At 35.1% G+C, this 8,375-nt stretch overlaps 1 pseudogene; it reads right to left on the bottom strand.

The window, feature by feature from the left end:
* Positions 1 to 3,802: 3,802 nt before the first annotated feature.
* LOC114040794 lies at positions 3,803 to 4,353 on the bottom strand (annotated as a pseudogene).
* Between the last annotated feature and the right edge of the window lie 4,022 nt (positions 4,354 to 8,375).

Here is an 8,375-nt window from a genome sequence, read left to right as displayed (position 1 = left end):
CAGTCCTTTAGCCCAGAAAGCATTGGGGATTAACGGGAAAGGACTGTCTCACTCTGGTGCAAGGGGAGTGGTACAGGACAGGGTGGTGGAGCAGGCAAGTGCCAACACCAAGACCCCCACCCCCACTCCAAGTGCCTTGGCACAGGCAGGGGAACTGGTAGACTCCTTAAAAAGTAAAATGGGCCAGATGGAAAAGGAGGCACAAGAACTAATTGAAGAAAACAATTCCTTAAAAATTAAAACTGGGCAAGTGGAAGCTAATGATTCTATGAGACATCAAGAATCAGTCAAACAAAATCAAAAGAATGAAAAAAAATAGAAAAAAAAAAAGTAAAATACCTCATTGGAAAAACAACTAACCTGGAAAATAGATCCAGGAGAGATAATTTAAGAATTGATCTACTTGAAAGCCATGATTAGAAAAAGATCCTGAATAGCATCTTTCAAGAAATCATCAAGGAGGGGCAGCTAGGTGGCGCAGTAGATAGAGCACCAGCCCTGGAGTCAGGAGAACCTGAGTTCAAATCCAGCCTCAGACATATAACACTCACTAACTGTGTGACTCTGGGCAAGTCACTTAACCCCAACTGCCCTCACCAAAAAAGAAAAAAGAAAAAAAAACAAGAAATCACCAAGGAAAACTGCCCTGAGGTCCTAGAACCAGAGGGTAAAATAGTCACCTCCTAAAAGAGATCCCAAATTGAAAATGCCAAGTAATATTGTAGCCAAATTCCACAATTATCAGGTCAAGGAGAAAATACAAGCAGGCAGAAAGAAACAATTTAAATATTGTGGAACCACAGTCAAGATTATGCAAGACCTTGCAGCTTCTACATTAAAAAGTCAGAGGGCTTGGAATATATTCCAGAAGGCAAAGGAGCTTGGATTACAATCAAAGATCAGTTACTGAGCAAAATTGAGCACAATCTTTCAGGGGAAGAGATGGACATTTAATGAAATAGGGGACTTCCAAACTTTCCTGATGAAAAGACCAGAGCTCCACAGAAAATTTGGTCTTCAAATACAAGACTCAAGAGGGATATAAAAAGGTAAACAAGAAAGAAAAAAAAAAGACGTTACTCAATAAGGGTAAATTGTTTACATCCCTACATGGGAAGATGATACTTGTAACTCTTGAGAACTGTATCTTTATTATAACATTTAGAAGGAGTATACATAGACAGAGGGCATGGGTATAAGCTGACTTTGATGTGATGATAAAAAATCTAATTAAGTGATAAAAAGAGATTGTACTGGGAGACAAGGAAAGGAGGAGGCAGAAAAGGGTAAATTACATCACATGAAGAGGTACAAGACATTACAATAGAAGGAAAGAAGGGAGGGAGATGATCATTATTTGAACCTTACTCTCATCAGATCTGGCTCAAAGATGGAATAACATACTTAGATATAGAAATCTAACTTACCCTACAGGAAGTAGGAGAGGAAAGGGGAAAGAAGAGGGAGAGAGTGGATAGAAGGGAGGGAATGAGTAGTAAGGGAAAAGGGAAAGAAAAGGGAGGAGGCTGACAGGATGGAGGGCAGATTGAGGAAGGCAGTGGTCAGAAGCAAAACTCTAGTGAGGAGGGGAAGGGAAAAAGGAGAGAGAAGAGCGTAAATGGAGGGGGGTGGGGGAGAATAGGATAGAGAGAAAGACACAGATAGTAACCATAACTGTGAATGTGAATGGAATGAACTCTCCCATAAAACAAGCAGATAGCAGAGTGGATTAAAAACCATAATCCTACAATAAGTTGTTTATAAGAAATACATCTGAAGCAGAGGGATACACACAGAGTAAAGGTAAAAGGTTGGAATAGAATATATTATGCTTCAGCTGAAGTAAAAAAAGCAAGGGCAGCAATCCTGATCTGAACAAAGCAAAAGCAAAAATAGATCTAACTAAAAGAGATAAGGAAGGAAACTACATCCTGCTAAAAGGTACCATAGACAATGAAGTAATATCATTGCTAAACATATATGCACCAAGTGGTATAGCATCCACATTCTTAGAGGTGAAGTTAGGTGAATTACAGAAAGAAACAGCAAAACTATACTAGTGGGGGACCTCAACCTCCCCCTCTCAGAACTAGATAAATCTAACCACAAAATAAACAAGAAAGAAGTTAAGGAGGTGAATAGAATTTTAGAAAAGATAGATATGGTAGAACACTGAAGAAAACTGAATGGGGATAGAAGGGAATATACCTTTTTCTTTACCTTTTTCTTAGCAGTACATTGCACCTACACAAAAATTGACTGTATTAGGGCATAAAAACCTCACAACCCAATGCAGAAAGGCAAAAATATTAAATGCATTCTTTTCAGATCATGATGCAATAAAAATTTCATGTAATAAAGGGCCATGAAAAGATAGACTAAAATTAATTGGAAACTAAATAATCTAATTCTAAAGAATGAGTGGGTCAAACAACAAATCATACACACAATCAATAACTTCATTCAAGAGAATGACAATAATTAGACAACATACCAAAACTTGTGGGATGCAGCGAAAGTGGTTCTTAGGGGAAGTTTTATATCTCTAAATGCTTACATGAATTAAATAGAGAAAGAGGAGATCAATGCATGTAACTAAAAAAGCTAGAAAAGGAACAAATTAAAAATCCCTAATTAAATGCCAAATTAGAAATTCTGAAAATCAAAGGAGAGATTAATAAAATCAAAATTAAGAAAACTGTTGAACTAATAAAGCTAAGAGCTGGTTTTATGGGGGAAAACAATAAAATAGATGAACATTTGGTTAATTTGAGTAAAAAAAGAAAGAAGAAAACCAAATTACCAGTATTAAAAATGAAAAGGGTGATTTCACCATGAAGAAGAAATTAAAGCAGTAACGAGGAGCTAGTTTGCCCAATTGTATGCCAGCAAATTTGACAATCTCAGTGAAATGGATGAATATTTACAAAAATATAAATTGCCCAGGTTAACAGAAGAGGAAATGAAATAATATGATTATAATCATATGCCAAAACTTGTCTAGCTGTTCCCCAGTTGAGGAACATCCCCTCAATTTCTCATTTTTTTTATTAATATATTTTGATGTATCAACAATCACTTCCGTAAACTTTTGAGTTTTAAATTTAATTTTTCTCCCCCTCTCTCTTCTCCCTTGCCAAGACAATGTGCAATTTGATGTAGATTCTATGTATACATTCCTATTAAACATATTTGCACATTAGTCATGTTGTAAGGAAGAATTAGAACCAATAGGAGGAACCACAAGAAAGAGGAAACAAAAGAAAACAGAAGGAAAAAACTGCAAATAGTGTGCTTCTATCTGCATTCAAACTCTATAGTTCTTTCTCTGGATGTGGATAGTTTTCCATCCTGAGACTAGCAATCCTTGCATTGCTGAGAGAGGCTGAGCCTATCAAAGTTAGTCATCACACAGCATAGCTGTTACTGTATACAACATTCTCCTGGTTCTCACTTCACTCAGCACCAGTCCATACATGTCTTTCCAGGTTTTTCTGAAATCTACCTCTCATCATTTCTTATAGCACAATAGTATTCCATTACAATTTCCACTCTTTTGCCTCCACAAAATGAGTTGCTATAAATATTTCTGTCCATGTAGGTCCTTTACCTTTTTTTTTTAATCTCTTATACAGAACCTAGTAGTGGTATTCCTGGGTCAAAAGGTGTGCACAGTTTGATAGTCCTTTGGGAATAGTTCCAAATTGTTTTCTAGAATGGAATTATAGCTAGCATTTCTTTTTTTTTTTTTAACTCTTACAAATGTTTTCATTTCACTTTTATTTGCACTTTAATGTCATATTTACTCCTGTGCCATAAGCTTTTGTTTCTTCAGTTTCTTTTGGGATACCTTTTTCTTTTGAGCAATATCCTCTTCTGGTTTAGGAGCAATTTGTTCCTTTTCAGTAAGTATCATCTCAATATGGCAAGGAGAACTCATGTATGGGTTGATTCGACCATGATCCCTGGAAGTATGCCGTCGCATTTTGGGAGCCTTGTTAACCTGGATATGCTCAATAACAAGAGTATCCACATCCAAACCCTTCAGTTCCACATTACTCTGTATTTTTAAGCACGTGCAGCAAGAATTCAGCAGTCTTTGGGCCAGTGACCCTGTGTTCTACCCCATTACTTAGCCTCGGCACACCTGCCAACTCCACCATTATATCAACAGAAGGGAACACATTGTTTCTTCAATGTGACATCTTTCAAATATTTAGTGGCTTTTTGGATATGCATGCCCTTGATAGCTTGGATTGTTTCACGGGTGTTTTAGAAGTGGACCTGGAGAGTTGAACCCTGTGACTTGCATGATTTTGTGGGGTTCTCTGGATCAAGAGAGTACCTCAGCATTTTAAATAATTATCTAGAATGGCTCAAGAGAAGAGCTATAGCTATCATTTCTAGTACAATATTGAATAACAATAATGATAATAGGCATCCTTACTTCACCCCAATCTTATTGGAAAGGCTTCTAACTTATCCTTGTTACAGATAATGCTTGCTGATAGCTTTAGATAAATACTACTTATCGTTTTAAGGTAAGCTCTATTTATTCCTATGTTTTCTAGTGTTTTTAATAGGAATGAGTATTGTGTTTTATTAAAAGATTTTTCTGCAACTATTGAAATAATCACGATTTTTGTTAAGTTTGTTGTTGATATTGTCAACGATACTGATATTTTTCTGATTGAATATTGGTTATAAATCCCACCTGGTCGTAGTGTATGATCTTTGTGATATATTATTGTAATCTCCTTGATAATATTTTATTTAAATTTTTTGTATCAATATTCATTAGGAAAATAGGTCTGTAGCTTTTTTTCTCTGTTTTTGCTCTTTCTAGTTTAGGTATCAGCACTATATTTTTGTCATCAAAGGAATTTGTTAGTTTTCCTTCTTTGCTTGTTTTCCCAAATAGGTTATTGGAATAATAGGTAATAATAGGTATTGGAATTAATTATTCTTTAAATGTTTGGTAAAATTCACTTGTGAATCCATATAATTTCAATGATTTTTTTTTCCTTAGGGAGCTCATTGATGACTTGTTCAATTTCTTTTTCTAAGGTGGGGTTAAGTATTCTATTTCCTCTTTTGTTGATTTAAGCAATTTATATTTTTTATAAATATTCATCCATTTCACTTAGATTGTCAAATTTATTGGCATATAATTGGGCAAAATAGCTCCTCATAATTGTTTTCATTTCTACTATTTTGGTGGTGAATTCACCCTTTTCATTTTTTATACCAGTAATTTGGTTTTCTTTTTTCTTTTTTTATCAAATTAACTAATGCTTTATCTATTTTGTTGTTTTATTTTCCATAAAACCAGCTCCTAGTTTTATTTATTAGTTTAATGATTTTCTTACTTTCATTTTTATTAATCTCTCCTTTGATTTTCAGGATTTCTAATTTAATGTTAATTGGGGATTTTTAACTTGTTCTTTTTTTTCTTTACTATGTGCCCAATTTATTGATCTGCTCTTTCTCTATTTATTGATATATGTACTTAGAGATATACATTTTCCCCAAAGTACTCCTTTAGCTGCATCCCATAAATTTTGGCATGCTCTCACATTGTTGTCATTCTTTTTAATGAAAGTATTGATAGTTTCTATGATTTGTTCTTTGACCCATTCATTCTTTAGGATTAGATTATTTAGTTTCCAATGAATTTTTAATCTATCTTTCTACAGCCCTTTTTGGAATATAGTTTTATTGCATTGTGATCTGAAAAATATGCATTTAAGATTTTTGCTTTCCTCCATTTGGTTGAGAGATTTTTATGCCCTGCTACATGATCAATTTTTGTGTAGGTGTCATGTACCATTGAGAAAAAAGGTATATTCCTTTTTATTCCCATTCAGTTTTCTCTAGAGTTCTATCATATCTAACTTTTCTAAAAATCTATTCACCTCCTAAATTTCTTTCTTGTTTATTTTTTGGTTAGATTTATCTAGTTCTGAGAGGGAAAGGTGAGGCTCCCTTACTAGTATACTTTTACTGTCTGTTTCCTCCTTTAACTCACTTAATTTCTCCTTTAAGAATTTGAATTCTATACTATTTGGTGCATATATGTTTAGCATTGACATTACTTCATTTTCTATAGTACCTTTTAGTAAGATGTAGTTTCCTCCCTTATCTCTTTTAATTAGATCTATTTTTGCTTTTACTTTGAGATCATGATTGCTACCACTGCTTTTTTTTTTTTAACTTCATCTGAAAATAGATTCTGCTCCAGCCTCCTACCTTTACTCTGTGTGTGTCTCTCTGTTTAAAGTATGTTTCTTGTAAACAATATATATTAGGATTCTGGTTTTTATCTACTTCCATTTTATGGGTGACTTTATCCCATTCACATTCACAGTTATGATTACTAATTCTGTATTTCCCTCCATCCAATTTTTCTCATTTATCCTTCTCTCTCTTTCCTTTCACCCAGTCCTTTCTCACAAGTGATTCACCATCTCCCCCAATCAGCCCTCTCTTCTATCAGCCCCACCCTTGTCATCGTCCTCCCCTCCTACTTCCCTAAACGGTAAGATAGATTCCTTCCTTCTGCCAGTTCATGAGAATAAGGTTCAAGCCCACCACTCCCACCTCCATCTTCTCCCTCCACCACAAAAGCTCTTTTGCACTTCTTTTATGTGAAATATTTTACTCCATTCTACCTCTCCTTTCCCCCTTCTCCTGGTGCATTCCTCTTTCTTATCCCTTAATTTTTTTTATATCATTCCATCATAATCAACTCATACCCATGCCCTTTGTCTATTTATACTTCTTCTAAGTGCTCTAATAGTGATAAAGATCTTAGGAGTTACAAATATCTTCCTATGTAAAAATGTAAACAGTTTAACCTTAATGAATCCCCTATAATTTTTCTTTCCTAGTTACCTTTTTATGCTTCTCTTGAGTCTTGTATTTGAAAATCAAATTTCTGCCCAGCTCTGGTCTTTTCATCAGGAATGCATGAAAGTCCTCTGTCTCATTAAATGTGTATTTTTTCTTCTGAAGGATTATACTCAGTTTTGCTAGGTTTGTGATTCTTGATTGTAATGCTAGCTTCTTTGCTCTCCAGTTATCATATTTTTAGCCTTCTGATCTTTTAGAAGCTGCTAAATCCTGTATTATCCTGACTGTATCTTGCTTGGAGCAAGATATTTGAATAGTTTTGTTCTGGCTGTTTGTAGTATTTTCTTCTTGATCTGGGAGATCTGGAATTTGGCTATAATTTTCCTGGGAGTTTTCATTTTGGGATCTTTTTTCAGGAGATGATCAATGGATACTTTCCATCTCTATTTGGAAATAGAATCCTCTGGTCCTAAGATATCAGGGCAATTTTCTTTAATGATTTCTTGAAATATGATGTGTAGGCTCTTTTTTTGATCATGGCTTTCAGGTATTCCAATAATTCTTAAATTATTTCTCCTTGGTCTGTTTTCTAGGTCAGTTATTTTTTCCAGTGAGACATTCTTTATTTTGTTTTATTGTTTTTTGATGTCTCATGGAGTAATTAGCTTCCACTTGTCCAGTTCTAATGTTTAAGGAATTACTATCTTCAGTGAGCTTTTGTAATTCCTTTTCCATTTGGCCAATTCTACTTTTTAAGGGGTTGTTTTCTTCAGAGAATTTTTGTATCTTTTTCCATTTTTTTGTGCTTCCTTTACCAAGCTGTTGATTCTTTTTTCCTGATTCTCTTGCACTACTCATTTCTTTCCCCAGTTTTTTTCTACTTTTCTTATTTGTTTTTTACAATCCTTTTTGAGCTCTTCCATGAATTTTTTTTGGCCTGATGCCAATCATTTTTCTTTGAGGCTTTGCCTTTTGACATTTGTGGTCCTCTTTTGAATTTGTGTTTTGATCTTCCCTGTTACCATAGTAACTTTCTATGTACAAGTTCTTTTTTTGGTTATTTTTGCTCATTTTTCTAGACTTTTTCTTGACTTTTAACTTTGTGTTAAAGTTGATGTTTGTTCCTAGGTTGGATGGGGCACTGTTTGAAATTTCAGGCTTTTGTGCTGCTGTTTTCAGAGCTAATTCTGGAGACCTGTAAGTTTTCAGTTCTTCTCAGGTGGTGTGATCTAAGGTCACTGATCTCCTAGTCTCCGCAATACAAGCAGTCTTTCTATTCTGGAACTGTGTGCTATTGCTCCTCCTCACCCAGGTAACTGTGACCTGGGCCTGTGAACCCAATTCCTGTATAGGCAGTGCAACAGAGTCCTACACCCAGTGCTAACAAATCTCCTTCTGTAATCTCCTTCTGACCAATTATCCAGCCCCCTTACTGCCTGTAGGCTGAGACTCATGAAATTGCCTGTCACCCTCACAGCCTATTGCTGACTTGCAAGGGTGTGGCCTACACTGGACTATGTGCC

The sequence above is a fragment of the Vombatus ursinus genome, unplaced genomic scaffold (assembly GCF_900497805.2).
Source record: "Vombatus ursinus unplaced genomic scaffold, bare-nosed wombat genome assembly UNPS02013950.1, whole genome shotgun sequence".
Taxonomy (NCBI): domain Eukaryota; kingdom Metazoa; phylum Chordata; class Mammalia; order Diprotodontia; family Vombatidae; genus Vombatus; species Vombatus ursinus.
Note: the sequence above shows the minus strand (reverse complement) of the source record. Positions and strands in the feature narration are given on the sequence as shown.